General features: G+C 45.2%; 1 protein-coding gene across 2 annotated transcripts in view; it reads right to left on the bottom strand.

The window, feature by feature from the left end:
- The window catches only part of ARHGEF3 (Rho guanine nucleotide exchange factor 3), a 303,880-nt gene that overhangs the window by 247,371 nt on the left and 36,025 nt on the right, over positions 1 to 20,484 (bottom strand). The gene's annotated exons all lie outside the window — the stretch shown is intronic.

Genomic DNA, 20,484 nt, shown 5'->3' with positions numbered 1-20,484 from the left:
CCCTGGACCTACTTGCCAAATATTTTCTAGTGTACACAATGCTTTACATATATCAGCTTGTTTGGGATTAATTCCTGGTTAGGACATCAGTGGCACACGTCAGGAGAGACACATGCACAGCATACAAACTCGAAGTGAATCATTAGCTTACCTGTAACACTGCACGCCGACAGAGCCCAAGACCCTGATAACTGTCAATAAAGTCATCCATAGCACCTGGTGCACAGCTGGTGCTTAATAAATGTTGAATGAATTCTGAATAAATAGGAACCACTTTTAATAGGATCTGCCATTTCTTTGCTGCCTTGAGCCACACAAAGCAAGTGTATATATAGAAACCACCCCAGGCACATATTCAAGTAACGTGAGAGCAAATCACCCAGAAGCCCGGCTATGTCCACACCTGCTGGGGGAGCTCCCAGCTGTTGGTGTCAAGGACCAGTGTGAAGTACACGTGGAACAGCCACAGGGACAAGACAGATTTCCCTTGTTTTTAAACAAACCATCAAAGTGGCTAATGGCTTCCCACAAAGAAACCCCACACCTTGGGCCAAAAGACAAGGAACTCATTAGGCAGAGCTGCATCCTCCGGCCCCCATTGTCAACAGGCACCATCCAGGCCAGCAGAAAACAGCTCCCAGGATCCCACACGCTGACAGGCGGCATCCGGGGATGATCAGATTTCTATCAGTAACGACACATGGCATTTCTCGCTGGCTCCAGTTCAGGACCCCACTCCACCCCCAGCAGGCAGCTCTCAGCTTTTAATCTTCCTGAACAATCATGCCTTTAAGAAAATGGTCATGTACTAGTGGTTCACACCATATTGTCAACACAATCAAAAGTTCAGCCTATTGCCTCCTGGATGGTACCCTAGACGTGGTCACAACTTCTCACACTCCCCTACTCTCAAGGAGGTGCCCACAAATCCATCTCTTCCCCAGCCAACACACTAGCATCTACCCCAACCCATAAACACCATAAGAATCTTCCTTCTGACAAAGTACCACCCTCCCCCTGGCTGAGGGTTTCCCTCAGCTTCACAGCATCACCCTGCTTAGGATACTCCAAGTTCAAAACCACTGACCCAAATCCTGGTGATTCCATTTACACAAAGTCAGAAGTCAGGGTAGTAGGCCTCACCCCACCATGGAGGGGGCCATGGGCAACGTTTCTGGGACACTGATCTGAATACAAAGATGCATTCCATGTGTGAAAACCCAGAGAGCTGTATGGTTATTTGTAACCTCTTCTGCATGTATGTTATTCATCTACAAAAAGTTAATAAATAAACTGTTAATTCACATGAATTGTTTGTTCTGGAACTTGAGCGAATGGAGGTGGGGGGTCAGTTACGCCATACTTCAGCCACATAAATCACAGACTTTCTTTCTCAACAGCCTGAAAAACCAGTTGTTCCCGCTGTTGAGGACCACAGACACACTGGTTTCAGAAACACTTCCAACAGCCCTGAAGGAAAGGCGGTCACAAAGGAGCTGCAGTGGCACATGCCTCCTGCTGTGCCTGAGCTAGAACCAGTTTTGTTTATTCCAAGATCCGGCTTGGAAAGTGACCACTTGGTCTTCCAGAGGAAAACAGGCAGCCAGCATTGCCTGTAGAAACTCCTATTTTTAAAACAGCCTGGTCGGTCACAGGGGATGGATGCTTTGACTGTAACACACATTGTTTTTGAAAATGGAGGCCAGGCCTGCAGCGCCCACCCCACACCTCCCCTTACACCTCCTTGCTTAGCCTCTTCCTAGCTGGCCAGGGACGGGTGTGTTCCAGGAACGTTGCTGCTCATGAGTCATCCTCCCGGGGCCTGACAGCTGCTCCTGGATCCTGATCAATTTCCTTCAAGAGACTCGCTTTGGTGTTTGGGGTTCACGCTGCAGTAACTTGCAAAAATAAAACTCTCCTTTTTACAAGCAGACTGAATGGCACATGAGGACCAAGTCTCCAGCAATGCCCCACCCCACCCCATGCCCACCCCCACCCTCCTGTGTAACAGGAAACATTCGTTTCTGAGCCCCTTGGTCAGACAGTCATTTGGCCACAACCACCACCTAACAGATGCAAATTTCTCATCACCTTATCCCAGCAGGGCTGCTCTGCTGGGCAGCTGGGGTTTGATGCCACAATTCAGAGGGAGCATGGTGTTTTCTAGCCAAAGGACAATGCTGACTTGGCCTGACATCATGGCGATTATCCTAGACTGCTTTGTGCTAAGATCTCCAAAATATTCGAAACTGTAGATTCTTGGGCAGAAAATTCTGTGGAACCACACTGGATATACTTTCCTAAAACAGATCAAACTTCAGCAAAATTAAATCCATGCACTTTTCAGTATGATGAATCTGAGGGGGTGGCTCTGCCAAGAACAGCCCCTTCTGGATATGTGCAAACATCCCAGAGTCAACCGAGAATGGAGACCATGTTCATCCTTCCTGGGGCCCCTTCCTCCTGCTGCCACTCTGCTAGCTCCAGCAGAGTTTGGATGACCCTGACACCTGCAATAAAACTCTATCCAACAGCCCTCTTGGAGGCCACACGCACTATCTGGGCAAAATTGGGAAGGGGATAAAAGGCCCCTGTGATAGGAGCCCCAGAGACTGGATTCAGCTCTAGCTCTGGAATCATGAATAAGTCACGTTTCTCTGGACCTCAGTTTCCTCATCTGCAAACCCCACAGGCACAAACAGAGCATTTCTTAAGTCCCTTGCAAGCTTTTCAATTCCAGCCCACAGATGTATTTAAAGGGTTTTTTGTTTTGTTTTGTTGTTGTGTGTGTTTGCAGATTGGCTGCAAACATTTCAAACTCTGGAGTGCTTTTATGAGAGTTTGGAGATTTTACATTAAGATCCCAATTTCTGGGGCAGTCTGGATGGCTCAGCGGTTTAGCGCCCACCTTTGGCCCAGGGTGTGATCCTGGAGACCTGGGATAGAGCCCTGCATTGGGCTCCCTGCATGGAGCCTGTTTCTCCCTCTGCCTATGTCTCTGCCTCCCTCTCTCTCTCTCTCTCTCTCTCTGTCTCTCATGAATAAATAAATAATCTTTAAAAAAAAAATCCCAATTTCTGGATTCCCTTGGGAAATCAGCAAATCTGGTCACAGTGGGCTTGCATTCCCAATAGGAGGCAGAAACTGGAAGGAGGAAAAATTTCCCAGGACAGGGAACAAACCACCCATGCTGCGACTATCATTGTCATCACTGGCGGCCCTGTGAACATTTAAGTTTGGGACTTCTGTTCATAAGTCTGGCTTATTTTCTTTCCCTTATTGCTTAACTTTCTCACTTTTCATTTCAGCTGGAAGACTCATGAACAAGTTCCAAAGTCAAAATATTTCACAAATAATCAGTATAGATAATCTGTTAAGTGGAAATCCACAAAGTTGGGGGCCTGCACACCAGCCTCCAGCAATTCTGATAATTGACCATCTAGGGACCCAGAGCTGGTTTAAAAGTCCTCCGGGGACCCTTTGACCTTTGTGGGTTGTCTCATCTCAGCCCCTACCCCTCATCCAGGTCCCTCAGCCCTGAGCCAGGGACACATGTCTGGGAGCTGGGACAGCGAAGTGAGAAGCAGGCAGGTTCCTGAGGAGGTCAAAACCACATCTGCATTTTGTCATCCTTCTGGACAGCCAGCATGTGCAGGGCTGCCTGTGGGCCTGCCAAGTTGCTGGGGGAGTTGAAACAGCAAGCGAGCCACGTTGCAGCAAAAGTGAGGGAGGGAGTGCATGGAGAAGAGCCTCGGCCAACTCAGTCGTGTCAGCATGATGCGAGGCAGGTAGGGAGGAAGACTCTGTGCCCCGTCTCTTCAAAGGACACACGTGAGCCAAGAGGTACAGGAATGGAAACTGTTCTCAAACCAGTTGCATCTCATCGCTAATGATAACAGTGTAATGACAGTGACACTAGCGGCAGCATGACAGCTAACACTTAGTGTGCCAGGTGCTGATGCTATTATCATACTGCTTTAGAGGAGAGGCATCTGAGGCCCGCCAAGGCCAGCGACTTGAATGAGATCACCAGGCAGCAAGTGGTGGCCGGAACGGGATCCTAGGCAGCTGCCTCCTTAGCCCCGGCTCTGCCCGGAGGGCTCTCTGCTGCCTCTTTCAGTGCAGGCACAGGCCACAGGGCCTTGCTGTTCAGGGTTCGGGGATACTGCTCCTTTCCCTATTGTCTTACATTAAAAATCACAATGGAGTTTATTTGTGCATACCCTCCCTGCTGCGTAATAACTATATATAGTGACATTTAAATCCACAGGTCACTGTGGAGAGCTATACGCTCAAGTGCATTAATTGAAGGCACTGTGCACACCGTCGGACTGCTGACTATGGTTATGTTACCTGTAAATTCCATAACTGGTCACAGCACATTCATAATCACTGTATTTTTTTACACTGATTTTAAAAAAAAAACATTTATTTTGATGGTGTTATGGTACTTAAATGGTGTCCTTTAAATTATTTAATAACTTTTGGGTGTGGGGCAGGAAGAGAGGGATGGTGTCCAGAGACACCCCACACTTTACATCCTATCTTACCATCCCCCTATTTTCTCACCCTCCTTATATCCTTTTTGTTAAAATAAAGAAGCATTGTAGCTGTTAAAAACAAAACAAAACAAAACAAAACAAAACAAAACAAAACAAAAAAAACAGGGATCCCTGGGTGGCGCAGCGGTTTGGCGCCTGCCTTTGGCCCAGGGCGCGATCCTGGAGACCCGGGATTGAATCCCACATCGGGCTCCCGGTGCATGGAGCCTGCTTCTCCCTCTGCCTGTGTCTCTGCCCCACCCCCCTCTCTCTGTGTGACTGTCATAAAAAAATTAAAAAAAAAAACAACAGAATAAAAAACATGCACATTCTTCTTTATGTGTGGTTTGGAGGATTTTTAAAGATTAGTTTTGGCCATTTGCAACCTGTACCTTACTCACCAGCTTTCAGTGTGCAAACTACCCCACTTGTCTTCAGCCCCATTCACAGGAAAGTGTCTGCTCCCTCACAGTCCTGACTCCCAGGAACCCCCAGCCCTCCTGAGGAACAAAAGATCCCAGGATTTGTGAAAAGGCCTGAATAATGGGAAGGGTTCTGGTGAAGAAGAAACATGGGATGTTTTACAAGATCCATCTTACTCCAAGGAAGAGATGTTGGGCCCTCCTTAGCTATCTCTCCCTCTTAACTTACATACTCTCCATTAAACTTAGGAAGAACGAGATGAGAAGCGGCAAAATTTGAACAAGGAAATGGGCAAAAGAGGAGGGAGCTGACAGGTGATGCAGGATCTCCAGGAAGGTGACCAAAAGGAAGTTTCAAAGCAGGATTTAGCACCAGGGACAAGGTTTTTATCCCGATCCCTAGTCACAGGGTATATGGCTACATGCAGGTGCTATCATGAACCTGTAGGCTAGCAACGTGGAGAGTCGAGGAGGAAAAGTGAAATTGGGACCCGAGTGCTATATCTAACATAGAGAGGCGAGCAGCCTACTGAAGAAGCATGGGTACAGGTGAACAAGAAGCTGATAGGCATCAGGAGGTTAAAGTTAAATCCCCTGGAACTTACAGAGACATGCTGGTTCTGAGCACAAGCTCTCAAATAAGAATCTCACTCTTTTCTGCCCTAAAACAGAACTCCCTATAGAGGCCCCACCTGGACACACCAATGCCAGCAGTTCATAGTTGCTACTGGGGCATCCCAACCCCACCCACCCACTGGCAAGCAGTGGCTCCTCTGTTGCCCCTAGGTGACATTGGGCAATCAGCGGAAACATTTTTGGTTGTCACAAGTGGAGAGAAGGTGCGTTACTGGCATCTAGTGGGTAAAGCTAGAGACGCCACTGAATACCCTACAATGCACAAAGAGCCCCCACAACAAAGAATTACTGTTGTACCCAAAATGTCAGTGCTGTCAAGGCTGAGAAACCCAGATCCAAAACAAAGCAAAGGTGGTGGGTCAGGGTTAGACATCAAAAAGAAAGCTGTCTCAACACTATCATGAATTTACCTGCTGTGTGACCTTGGACTTTGGCCCCCTCGCCTGTAAAAGGATCCCCTGTACAGAGGCTGGTGTACAGGATGGGATGATCAGTCCCAAACCCTCAATGGGCTTTGCTGGAGCTTAATGAGACCTGGTTTGGGAAAGTGCTTTGTCGATCACAGGTCTTGCTTTGTCGATCACAGGTCTTGTTCCGTCATCATTCCCTGCAAGGCTTGCAGAGCCTCTGACTTGCACAGAGGCTAAAAGACATGGGGTGGAAAGAGAAGCAGATCTGGTTAGGTGGGAAGGGTGATGTCTCAGAGTGGCAAGCATAGACTGCCCTTGGGTCCTGTGGGACCCACTGAAGATGTGACTCCCTTGTGGAGTGATAGTGCATTCTAAGGGAACCTGGGGGCCTGGGACATCACTGCTCCCATCAAGCTATGCCAAGTAGGTGGGGTTGATGATGAGCTGGGGTCTACAGGGCAGGGCCTCCTCAAATGACCTCCTCCATGACCTGCCTCAAAAACCAGGAACTGCTACCATTCCTACAACAACACAACCACAACAGTAATAATAATAATGTCCAACATCTATTAAGTACTTAACCTGTGCCTGGCCAAGAATTAGGCCCTATTTGTGGGGGATCTTATTTAATCCTCACAACCACCATGGAAAGTGGGTAAGATAAATATCTCCATTTTACAGGAACTAAAGTGTTTTGCCCAAGGCTCCTCAGCTCAAACATAACTTCACACCTAGAACTCAGATGCCACAGTCCACAGCCTTAACCACAACATCACCCTCCCCTAAAACTGTACCACTTCCATCAACACCTGGACCTCCATATTCTAGAAGAAAGCCAGAAACCAAGCTGATAGTATAATTTCAATTGAAATAATTAGTGTGCATGCTGATGCATATGCAAAAAGGAAATTTCCTGCAATAGTCCCTGATTAATAGTATTTACCAATATGTGGTAGAAGTACATGCGATTATTTCATTTCCTCTATATTTTTTAAACTTCTCAAAGTTTTTATAATCAACACAGTTAATAAAAACCTTACAAAAGTAAAAATTAATGAATCTGCTTTTTCAACATCACTTTTTTAGCGAAATCTCTAATTTTGTCTAGACCAAAAGTTGACAAACTATGGTCTGTCTCTTTTTGTAAATAAAATTTTATTGAAACACAGCCATACCCATTCATTCACATAAATGACTGTGCCTGCTTTTTGTGACACCTGTAGAGTTGAATAGCTGTGAGTAGACATAGGGACACTATATCCCCTTTCTAACCTGGCCTAAGATGGATCTCTTACTTTCCCACCTCAATTTCTCCTCACATTGTGTCTCTGCTTGTTTTGCTACAGCCCAAACTGGATATAGCAGGAAGCTAATGAACCTCAAGCCCCTCCTTAGAAAGGTATCCATACAGTCATATGCTTTTGTAAAATTTGGAAAAGGGTATTTTTGAAGACTCCCCAGTTATGTTTCAGACTCCTCAAACCCAGATCCACTCCTACCTAAAGCCCCAGACATTTCACCACCTTTATTCCATTTTTAAGACCACAATGTGTTCAATGGTGAGAAAGGTCTGTTCCTACCAATCCCCAAGCAGCTTTAGGCATGATGAGCTCCTTTCATTTCCAATCCCCAGATAGCTACAGACCAAAAGCAGCTATCCTTCAGTATACAGCTCCAGAGAACACAGGGAAAGGGACCCAACTGGGTCAGTCCTCAGGATCCACCAGGAAGTTCAGAGCAGGTCATCTAGAGAGAGGGACCCTGATGGCATCCACACCCATGACAGGAAAAGAGGAATATACCAGTTAACACACACTGTCTCTTAACCTTTCGTTACCTCCACTGAAATCCCACTAGCCAATTTAATTTATGTATTTCATGATACAGAGCCTCTATAATCATAGCATTTTCAAATGATAAGAGACAGATGGATGATGTAAAACTGCTTTCTAAAGGTTAAGCTGGTCACAAGAACAACAGAAAAAGGGATCAGATCACATAATGTGTGCACAAATATCTTATTGTTTATTTTAAAAACTTCTTCCAATTCAAATGTTATGGTGGGGTATTATAGCAATCCAGAACCTACAGAGCCCAGTTGTCCAATCAAATGCCCATCCATGCCTTAACCATCAGGGGACAGTGTCCTTCATTCTCTGGCTCTTGGTCCCTTCCTAGTCTATTCTTATCTCGTCTTTCTCCAATGTGGGGGAGGGGACGCAGCTGGCAGTTCTGATAAGCAGGTGTAATGAGAGTGAAAATGACCTTGCTCATCAGCTGGTGGGAACCCAGCAGACAAGGGAGTCACTGTATCACTGTCTACTAGACTCTAAAACAAGGCACAGTGAGGCCCTGAGGGAGGGAGAGAGGGAAGCTTTCTCTCTCTCTCTCTCACACACACACACACACAGAATGGTTGGGGGTGGGGGGCAGTCGACAAAAGGAAATCTGCATCGTTTCACCCAGGAGAGGAAAAGTTTCCACTGAACAGGAAAATTAAAATCTAACAATAAGGATGTGTTGAGGTATTTCCCAAACAGCGGAGGTAGACAAAAATAAACAAAGGAGACTGATCTTTAGGAAAATCAGAGGGAAAGTCTGCATTCTCTGCAGAGCTGGCAAAATGCAATTAGGAGAGAGTCAGCGGATGTGGGAGGAGAGGGATGTATATTCACCCAGCTGATTCCAGCATCCAGGCAGCCAGGGCCGTGTCAATGGCTGTTACTGTACCAGCCATTGGAACGGGTCCAACACACAGGACATACTCTGGAGGGGGGGGGGCAGGGGAAGAATATCCCCTAACCCAGTTTCCAATTAAATGTGGGTTAACTGGCATGCTTGCAGCTCAAGGGGCTGATTCAGAGCTGAAAGGAGCATTTTTCAAAATATAAAAAGGCTGAGCCCGCCAAGCTAGCACCTTTTATTTTCTCCCATTCTTTCAGTTGCTCAGCCTGACCCATGGCTAACTGAGCTGACTCATTGGTCCACAGAGAAATGGACCCTCCCCAGCCCCATCAGCTCCGGACCCTCCCAGCACATGTGAACTCCATTCTGCTTTTCCCATGGAGTGGTCACGGCTGCCCAAGGATGAGTCACCCATGAAAGCCACACATTGTCCCCAACAGACAAAAAAACGCTCAACTCAGGAGAGTGGTCCATTCACTATTCTCCAAGAGCCAACCTCTTCCTGTAACTTCTAGAGGATGCTGCTGTCCTGGCGGTCCCTCTTCTCTTTCCCAAGTCTGTGGCTGACACGAACATGAGGGGAGTATTTGGAGTGATGTGCCAGCACAAAGAGGATACAAACTGAAAATGGAGGCCAACTTCCAGCAAGGTGTTTAAAGGCCAATGGAAAAGGTAGATCAATTTGTTGGTAGTGTATATAAGTCACATTCATTGCACATCAACTAAGGTACTGGGCTAAGGAAGTATGCTTCACCCATGAGCTCATTCAGTCCTCAGAGCTACCCTCTAAGGTAGGTCCTATCATTAGCCTCACTTTACATTCAAGGAAACTATAGCCCAGAGATGTTAAATAATTTAGCCAGGTTATACCATGCAACAGTCAGGATTTGAATCAAGGCAGTCCATCTTCAGAGCCTGTGTTCTTAAATATCATGCTATCATTACCAAACCAATTGAGAACTGCAAAATTAAAGTCATGCTAAAGTGTTCCTATTTGGGGGGAAGTTATGAGTTTGTCAGCTTACTTTTATATCACTTCTCACCCTCCCCCCACAAGAGAGGCTATAAACTGGCTTTTCTTTTTCTTTTTTTTTAAGATTTTATTTATTTATTCATGAGAGACATATAGAGAGAGGCAGAAACATAGGCACAGACAGGAGCCCGATGTGGGACTCGACCCCAGGACCCCAGGATCACGACGTGAGCTGAAGACAGATGCTCAACCACTGAGCCAACCCAGGTGCCCCTAAACTGGCTTTTCAAATATAAAAATCACATGTGCTGAGCACATGATACATGTCATTTCATTTAAACCTCAGGACCACCCCCTATAAGGTTGGTATTAATATGATCCTATCTATAAATGAAGACACTGAGGTTTAGGAAGAATAACAGCCTTGCCCAAGGTCATAAAACAGAACAGGGATTTGAGCTGAAGAATGCCAGTTACCAGACCTACATTCTTTCTAATATATATATTTAAATCAAAATAAAGGCTGAGCCTGCCAAGCTAACACCTTTTATTTTCTCCCATTCCATTTAATTTTGGAAAATGAATTTCATTCCATTTAATTGGAAACTGGATATATATATATATATATATATATATACATATATATATATACACACACACACACACACACACACACACACACACACACACTGTCTTTCATAGAATTTCAAGATTTTCCAGGAAAAAAAATCAAAAGTATCATAAAATGAGAGTGAGACTACAGTGGGTGGCTGGCTTATAGCCGTGGATCATCTGTCTGACCTTGAACCTGCATTAGCCCATGACCTTTGGCAGATCCTACCTCTCTTGAAGGCTTCAGTTTCCTCATCTGTGAAGGGAGGAGCAAGAGCGCAAGGGGGCCCTTCAATACCATGATTGGATGATGTGCTTTTGTTTTTGGTTTTTTTTTTTAAGATTTTTTTATTTTTTTTTAATTTTTATTTATTTATGTTAGTGAGAGAGAGAGAGAGAGAGAGAGAGGCAGAGACACAGGCAGAGGGAGAAGCAGGCTCCATGCACCGGGAGCCTGACATGGGATTCGATCCCGGGTCTCCAGGATCACGCCCTGGGCCAAAGGCAGGCGCCAAACCGCTGCGCCACCCAGGGATCCCAGATGATGTGCTTTTGCAGCCTCCTAGAGCACCTGAGGGCTCTGTGTTTATCCTCTATGGATGGTAACTACCCTCCTCTCTCCTCACACAAGTCTTTCAGAATGGGTTCCTAACTTTGTCCCTGGACTCAGGTCGGTACACTCAGAAGAGAGTTCTTAGGGACAGCCTAAGGCCAGGCTGTGGTGAGGAAGTCACAGCTCTTGTGGGAGGAAGGAGTGGGGCAAAGCAGGGAGGCTAAGAAGAAGCTAGTAAACAGTGTTTGAACGAGTACTGTACCTTAATATGAAGGGTAGGAACATATGTAGAAACTCACTGAGCTTTTCCCTTAATCTGACACACCTCATACATCAAAGTTTAAAAGACACAAAGTATTTGAAGAGATGACAGATCAGACCAGGCAAGATTTTGCCAAATTAAAACTTTGTTAGTATACATGCTCCACATAAAATACTTAACATCCCACCAAAGGAAGACCCTTAAAAGTACCTACCCTTCTAAGTTTGTTATGGAAAGGGGACAATAATCACCATGATAAATAATTACATCTGGTGAGTGCATCAGCAGTGAGGGTGACCCATGGAAATCCTTCATTTAACAATCAAATCTCAAAGTGCCCAGCTAACACCTTAACTCTCTACTCCTACTTCCAAGTGGAACAAGAACAGCCTAGAATTTAGATAGGGACTTAGAATCCTGGTTCTATTACTGACTTGTTGGGCCCTAGGGTTGGGTCAGGAGTCACAGCCCCTTGCAACCTCCCCTTCTACGTATGAAAAAGGACAGTGAAGACCACAAAAGAAAGGGGATCACTGGCCCCAATGGCATGGACATTGGGTGTTTCTGCCACTGTGCATCAGATTGCCCATCTGTGGGTAATAGCATGTGGCCTTCCCACCCACCCCCCCATCTCAGTCCAAAGGTCCAGGTAAGGCTTATTTTATTCCCTCACCCTTGAAGTCCAGGAGACAGCATGTGTCCCAAGCAGAACAAATATGAGACTACTTGGGAAGTCTTGTTGGAACAAATGGGAATGATAAACTCCCAGTCCACAGCTGTGGAAGAATGTCAGCCAGGAGCTTCTGGGAGGTATCATGTAAAGGAAGCCTTCCTGGGAATGAAGCCAATACAGAAGAAAGTGGAGCCAACCGAAGGAAAGAGTGAGACCAAAACCTAATGACACTGAGCCCCTGGATCCAGCTATGCCTGAAGCTACCCACTTTTGGGCTGTCCATTTATATGAATCATATAGTCCCTTAATCCAGGCTGAACTGTGTTTCAGTCGCTTGCAACAACAACAAACCTGACTAATGGAAATGCTACATAGAATTGCAAGAACTCGGAGCTACAAGGAGCACTGGAGGCCATCCAACCAGCAGTGTTTTGCATATATCAGCATTCAGTAGCAAAATGTTGGTCTAATGAATTAATTTGTTCATCACCCTAGTTCTGACTTCTCAAACTGAAGTAAAGCTATCCTGTTGACATTATTCTAAACTGCAGGATAAACCAACTGCATCTTCATGGAGCAATAATTCAAATGATGGCAAGTAACTTGAAATACTTTTTTATTTGAAGAGATTCAGAGCACAGCCAAATGTGGCTCACTCCAGGAATACAAGGATAGGTCAATATTAGGGAATCTATCCATATAATTTACCTCATTAACAGGATCAAGAGGAACATCTTAGATGTCAATCTTGTTATATTTCAATATTTATTCCTGACTTTTTGAAAAAATTTCTTAACAAAATAGGAATAGAGAGAAACTTCCTTAAAAGATACACGGCTTAACCTAACAGCCAATACTCCCATTAATGTCAGTACAAGGTAAAAATGATCCGAGACATCACCATTGTTCAATATTATTGAGGAAGCATTTGCCATCCTAATTAGACCAATTAACAAACAAAGTTTTGCCAATTGTGAAGGGAGAAGAAGTAAAATCCCATTAACTTGCAGATAATGTGATTATGTGCCTAGAAAAATTCCTCCCCACAGAAAAATAAAATAAGCTCTAAGAAACTAAGAGAACCAGTAGGACAATTTTATAATATCAGTCAACATTAATAAAAGAAATTATTAATTAGTAGCTTTCTTATATACAAAAAACAAAATAGAACAAATAAACCAAAACACAGAAGTGATTTTTCTAAAACACATTCCTTCCTTGCACTCTTGTTTCTGCTTTCTGTTTAGTTTCCTGTCCTTACAAAACCTCAACTGAACTCCAAAACCCTCCAGGGCAGGGACCCTGTTAGACCCTGTTATCTGGCTCCCGCCTGCCCCAGGCACAGGTATATCCCGGAGCTCAGCACAGCGCCTGGCCACACAGCCGGCCTCCGTCAACACCCATCCTTGAGGGAGCCGCCGGCTGACTGCGCACAGCACACACAGCACCGCACACAGGCTGGGCAGAAGCCACGTTCAGCTATAGTCCCGGCCCCAGTCCCGGGGAGAGTCTCAACCGGAGTTCCCATCCTCTCCTCCCACCCAGAGAACAAAAGCCTCAAGACTCTCCTCATCCACACCCTAGCGGAACACCCCAGACAAAACCAGCACTTCTGTGGGCCCAGTGAGCACTTCAACCATTGGGGTTACACACCCCCACGCACAGTCTCCCCAGCTCTCCAAACCCAGTCCTCTACCCTTAGAGTTGAAAAGGTTGATTTACTTCCATGGGAAGTGCCAGGCTCTTGCCTGGAAGGAATTTTTTTTTTTTAATTTTTATTTATTTATGATAGTCACAGAGAGAGAGAGAGGCAGAGACACAGGCAGAGGGAGAAGCAGGCTCCATGCACCGGGAGCCCGATGTGGGATTCGATCCCGGGTCCCCAGGATCGCGCCCTGGGCCAAAGGCAGGCGCCAAACCGCTGCGCCACCCAGGGATCCCTGGAAGGAATTTTATATCTGATTCCCCTGGAGGGAGACTGCTGCACATGGTCTCTGCCCAGCAAGGGCTTAGCATCAGGACAGATGCTGCCTTTCACCCAAGACCCGTCCTTCCATAGAATGGGGGCTGGAGGAGCTTCCTCTGCCAGATGAGGAACCCTCAAAGGCTCTCTTCCTACCTACTGTGTTCCATGAATTGTGTTTCCCAGGACCACCTCAGAGTGTCGTGCCCATTTGAGTATCCTCCAGTTTGAGTGTTTTTAAACATTCCCCAAATTTGCACAGTGTGCCAGACCCGGCTAGAACCTTCCTTAAGCCCTTCTTGTCCTACTCCTTATACTCTCGTGCTATGACTTACACTCATGTCTCCTTCTATACTATAAGCAGATCCACATCTGACTGTACCCCCCAGGGTGCCTGATGGCATGCTGAGCACATGACAGGTACTCAGTAGACCTATTCCTGGGGCAGATGTAGCAGCACCCCCCAACCCCACACCATTCCACGGGGGACTCTGAGCTCCTATCTTCAGAGAGAAGGTAAGAGGAGGGGCCCAATCATATGAGAAGCAGGCGGGGTGGTGAAAAGGCTTTCTCCCCTGAGCCAGTCAAAGACAGGTTTAAGTCTGAGCCCTATAATTATCTGTGATATTAGGGTAGGTAATTAAACCTTTGTTTCCTCATCTGCAAAATAGAGGCAAACAACATGTCTTCTGCTCAGTCCCTGTGATGTCTGGAGCCAATGTATATAAAAAGCCCATTAGGAGGTGGCTAAAGAATTAGCAGATATTGTTATAATTTGCCATGTAGAGGATTAGCCAGCCCACTAGAGAACTGAAGGTCTTTTTCAGTGTCTGCATGGGAGATCTTCCAAGACCAGTCCTAATCACTGTCTTTGGCCAGTATAAGGACAGATAAGGATTTGGTTTGGTGGAAAAAAACCCATAACCAAACAGAATGTGAGGTTCAGGAGACTGAGTCTGTGTCTTTTCTGTTTTATTCCTTGTTAGAAGACCAAAGTCTAGCTCTTTGTTTCTCAAAATCCTGACTAATGTCAAATAATACTGTCTCCCTTAAGGGGTCTTCATGTGTCTCAAACAAGATCATGCAGACTCATTAAATTACTTTAACAATAACCTAGTCAGCTGTCTATGGGGTTAAGCCAATGAACATAATAAGGAGCCTACTCTGTTTCACATTTATTCAACAATCGTTTAGTGACTACTGTATCCCAGGCACTGCCCTGGGAATCAATGAGAAGACATACAGGCTCCATGCACCCTCACAGGGCTTACAGTTGCTTTAAACAATATATGGAAAATTTTAAAGGGCGCCTGGGTGGCTCAGATGGTTAGTCCGGCTTCGGCTCAGGTCCTGATCTCAGGACCTGCTCAGCAGAGTCTGCTTCTTCCTCTCCCTCTGCCCCTCCTCTCTGTTCATGTTCTCTCTTACTCTACCCTCTCTCAAATAAATAAAATCTTTAAAATATATATATATATTTTAAAAAAAGAAAATTTTAGGTTTGAAAGGAAACTCACTCATCAACCAACTCCTTTCTTTTAAGCCAGTGAGGAATCTGAGAGAAGTAAAGAAATACACCCGAAGTCACACAGCCAGAAAGAAGGTAGTGTTTGCATGGGAGAGTTTCTGTCTGAATAAAATCTTTTATGAAGATACTGCTTATTCTCAACTCACTCACCAGCAGGCCTATAAATGTATTAGAAGACTCATTCCACCTTTTGCCTCCTATGAAAACAAAAAACAAAAAAACACTAAACCATTCAAATCCAATATCTGTGTTTTGGGGGCACTTTGCCTTTCTGTCCTAGGGACATATATCACTGAAGTTCTGGGAGGAAACTTCAAGATATCCCAGCCCAGCATGTCTCCAGTATGACCACTGCAACAGCAAAAGTGGGAGGCCGCACACTCTACCCTCTCCTGAGAGGACCCTCTGTGCACACTGACCTTTTACAGGCTCTGCTGGGTCAGGCCAGAAAGGCCACGTTTAACTGAGTTTAAGTCAGCAGTCCCCAAACACGTTACGCAATAGGCCCCATTTTCCTGCAAAGCCTACTAATGTTTGGAAGAAACCATATTCTGATTAACAGACTGCAGGAAAAACTGAGGGGATCTCTAAGAAGACACCATGGAGAGTGAAGTGCCTTCCCCGAGGTCACAGGGCTGGTGAATCCAAGGGTGCAGGCGAGAGCCTCAGGTCAGGAGAGGTTATACTCTCATTCTTGCTGAGCTTCCAGCTTCTCAAGGTGAATTCCAGCTGAATCTCTGGAGGGTGGAGGACATGGGGTGGGCCCCACACGGCCCTGTGGGCAGTGAACAAAGAGCTAATAAAAATCAGTGACCGAAACAGCTCCAGCCTAAGGACAAGATGGAAACTGATAAGGGGATCAAGAGAACAAGGAACAACAAACAGCAGAACTAACCTGTATAGAGGTGAGGGCTCCCGAGCATGTGGGCTATACATCAGTTAGCCCTGAACATGAAACAGAACACGGTGCTGGGGGCAAATCTCAGTTTGGGATACAGCCCTTCATGTAGCCTTCTAAAAATCACTGTTTTCTAGCCAGTTCAGTTCACCGAAGCTGCTCACAGGCTGAGAGCCTACTGTGTGCTGGGCCCTGGGCCAGATGTAGGTGTTCCTGCACCAGGCAGAGCCAGCCTTCCAGGACAGCAAAGCCAAGCGGAGCTGGCACAAAGGAGGTGCTCAAGACATACTGAAATATATGAGTGAGCCGGAGAAGATCTTTATTTTCATAAAGAGACACACATTTACACAAGCTGAGAGTGAAAGGCCTTCATAATTTCTTATTTGAGTATTTTCCCAAAGTGCTTATGGCCACTAAGCAGTAAAAGGATACTGATCAACTGACTAAGTGACTGAATGAATGAATGAATGAATGAATGAACGAACGAACTAACGAACTTAAACCTTTCCATTTCTTTGGCATGGGTTAAGTCCTAAGTACCCACCCATTTCACCACGAGTCTATTTACAGTAAGGATTTATAAGAAGTGCAAGGACTCTTCCCCTCAAAATTTCCCTCTTTGAACATCAGAAATTCCACTTGCCTAACTCCACTGCTGTACCGCTGAGGAAACTGAGGCCCAACAAAGCAATATCCATCCACAATCACTGGTGACAACAGAAAACTGAACTCCCCAGGGGCTTAATCTTCTACAAATCCTGTGTTCTTGTGAGTTGGCACCTGGAGCTAGAAGTGGTGAGTCATGGCGGCTTGGCCAATAAAGGCTGTAGGGAGCGGTCTCCTCAAGAAAGTCACTAGATTAAAAGACAAACACCACAAATCACTGGAGCAAAACCATGTTCCTGAAGAGGGAAGTGCAGTCTGTGGGCAAGGACTCCAGGAGCAGCTTTCATCGGGAAAGTGGCATTGGCCCCAGGAGAGTTGAGTTCCTTCTTTCCAGCGGCAGTCTCTGTCACAGCACCTCACCTCAGGGACCCAGGGCTCACCGCTCTACCCCCTATACTCATCAGTCCAGAAACACTGCTGAGCACCTGCTGTGTGCCACACACTGATTAGATGATAAGAAGCAAAACAGGTAAGATATGGCCCCATGGAAATCACAGTCCAAGAAGATAAACACATGCAAGATGAGAACTTATGTCAACTGATAATCGTTTCTAAAACACAAGTCTGGGGCGCCGGGGTGGCTCAGTCAGTGGGGCATCTGCCTTCAGTCCATTTCTCCCTCTGCCCCTCCCCTTACTCATACTCTCTCTCTCTCAAATAAAAATCTTTAAAAAAATAAAAAATAGAGCACCTGGGTGGCTCAATTGGTTAAGCATCTGCCCTCGGCTCAGGTTATGATCCCAGGGTCCTGGGACTGAGCCCCTTGTAGGGCTTCCTGCTGAGCAGGAAGCCTGCTTCTCCCTCTTCTCTGCTGCTGCTCCCACCACTTGTGCCCACTCTCTCTGTCAAATAAATAAATAAATAATAAAAATAAAAACAAAAGTCTGGCCCTATCAGTCTCCTGATAAAAAATCTTCCTAGGTTCCTTACACTATGTAAGAATAAAAATAAATAAACAAAAAATGAAAACAGCCACCTTTATTGGGTGCTTACTATATGCCAGGTGCTTTACTGTGATTAACTTAGGACATGCCCAACAACTCTCTGCAGGAGATACTGTTATTATTCCCACTGACCAATGAAAAATTAGTTTTCCACCTAACCACTGCTCATAGTGTGTGCCTCCTGCCCCCACCCCTGACTCTGGATTCTCTAGGAACTCATCTTACCTGTTTTGTTTTGTTTTGTTTTGTTTTGTTTTGTTTTGTTTTGTTTTGTTTTGTCTCTGCTGCACAGATAGTATTCAGTAAATGCCCACTGAATGAATAATCAATTGATTGATCAATAGGCACGTTTCCTTCAAGCACTATTGACTAGTAAGCTCAATTTCTGGAATAAGTCCTGGTCAGTGTTCTAATAAGGACACAAAAAGTAGTTGTGGTGTACAAAGAGCCAGAACCAGAGCCTGAGACCTGAGACCAAGTCTTGTCTTTATGTAAACTCAAACAATCACATCATCACCCGAGGCCTGACTGCTTAAAACTATAGGTTAAAAAGCAAGAAATTATAATAATGAGCCTAGGATCATCTGGGTCTAAATTTGCATGTCTCTGAAACGTCATGGGAGGAGGCCACAGAAGATCTCCAGAATTTCACCACTGTCTGCTTTAGAATGAGATCAAAACTTACAATTCTAGAGTAGGGTAACTGATTGGGTCTATGGAGCCGAGTGACACAGCCCCCTCCACAGCTCAGTGGGTGTACTTATCCTAATAAAGCAGACTTACTCCCATGACAAATATGTGCAACCTGGTGTTTAAAAAAAGAACCGAAAAAAATATTTTAAAAAAACAAGTCCAAGAGCACCTGGCTCAATCACAGGAGCAGAGGAGCAGTGTAACTCTTGATCTTGGGGTGATGAGTTTCAAGGCCCACACTGAGGGTAGAGATTAATTAAATAAATAAACTTAAAAAGAGAAGCTCAAATTTGAGTCCTCTGCTCCCTCATAACAGCAAATCAAGACTTTGTTACACTTTCAAACTTTCCCAGGAAGGTGACCTTTTTAGAAGTCAACCTGAAATTTTCTGATCAGCATTAGCATCTGCAAGATTAAAATCCTGCTATTCCTTCCCCAACCCAAAAAAGGTGTCTTGGCCTGAAACAATCTTTTCTTTTGCTTGCCCCACTTTCCTTCCTATAAAAACCTTCCATTCTGTACACCTTCTCAGAGCTCCTTTCTACTTGCCCAGTTCACAAATCGCTTAATAAAAGCCAATCTGATCTTCAAATTTACATGGTTGAATTTTGTTTTCTAACACTGGAAAACCCCTTTCCAGGGGAAGCACTTTGGACAAACTCAGGTAAAGCTGCCACCCCAACTGTACCCCAGAACAGAGGGGCTGATGATATATGCAGGAACCCATGTACACATGCCAGCTGGGCACAAAACCCAAAACCAAATTCTCAGCTCCCACCTCTCCTCTGGGAAGGCCATACATGCAGAATAACAACTGAGTGTGTGGCCAGGAAAACTGCAAACGTGGGTGTGATGGCCCCATAGCTATGTTCGTAAGGAGAACTCAATGTATGTCTGTCGCTGCAAGGGAGGGCAACACTAGGAGCTAGAGTTCTGTGGTGAGGTAAGGTTTTTGTTGTTTGGGTTGGTTTGGAGTGAATTTCTGTTCTGATGTTGCCTAATGGCCATAATGAGGATAATAACACAACCCCTATCATATAGGGCCATGTGAGAAGTAAATGAGATATGTCAGCCCAGTGATCGACACAGAGCCTGACACATAGCATCACATGGTTGCCACTGATGATGGTGGTGACAGTGGGTGGTGGACGGAACCACCCAAAATAGGAAAACCCAACCGAAGGCTCTTCAAAACCAGAAGTCAAGAAAGAGGTAATCCTATGATACAATCCTGTGATACTCTCCTGGAGAAGCATGCTTTTTAGGAAGGAAAATGAAGTGGTACCCACTCCCAAATAGAACCAGGACTGCTGTCCTGAGGAGAGATCTGAGAAGATGAACCTCCCCAGAGTAGAAAGAAGGAGAAGGAAATGACAACCATGGAGAGATCCCATTTTTCACCCAACAGATGGGCAAAAGTGGAAGAGCATGAGGAACTGAGGTGTAACAAGAGGGCAGGCAAATGGGAAATGTGGCGCCCTGTGGACAAGTGGTCTTTAGAGAATGATATGGCAATATTTAGTAAGATCTTAAATGTATATGCAGGATGGTGCAAAAATTCTACTCCTCAGTAACTTCCTAGAGGACTATCTGCCCGTGTGTGTGGGAGGCACTTACCAGAAAGTGCCTCCCAGCAGTGATATAAGGGGAAACAATGGGACCCACCTACCCACCACCCATAGGAACGTGGCTCAATAAACAGTGGGATTCTTATACTATGCATGCACAATTCATTTCATGGCAGATAAAAACAAGGAAAATGCTCATGTACTGTCTTGAAAACATTTTAAGACATATTACTGAATTTTTTTAAAGGTTACAAAATAGACCAATAAGCACAGTATGATTACATGCAGCAAGAGAACAGAAAGAAAGAAAAAAAAAAGAAAGAATGGCTGTTTTCTATGTATATAAGCACATAGAAAAAGTTCTAGAAAGAAATGCACAAAAGTAGGTCACAGTAGTTACTTCTGGGAAAGGCAGGTGTGGAGTGGGGAGCCTAGGAACGAAATTGGGGAAGGGTGTATC

The sequence above is a fragment of the Canis lupus genome, chromosome 19 (assembly GCF_048164855.1).
Source record: "Canis lupus baileyi chromosome 19, mCanLup2.hap1, whole genome shotgun sequence".
NCBI classification, from domain to species: domain Eukaryota; kingdom Metazoa; phylum Chordata; class Mammalia; order Carnivora; family Canidae; genus Canis; species Canis lupus.
The sequence above is the reverse complement of the archived record's forward strand: the minus strand, read 5'-3'. Positions and strand labels throughout refer to the sequence as shown.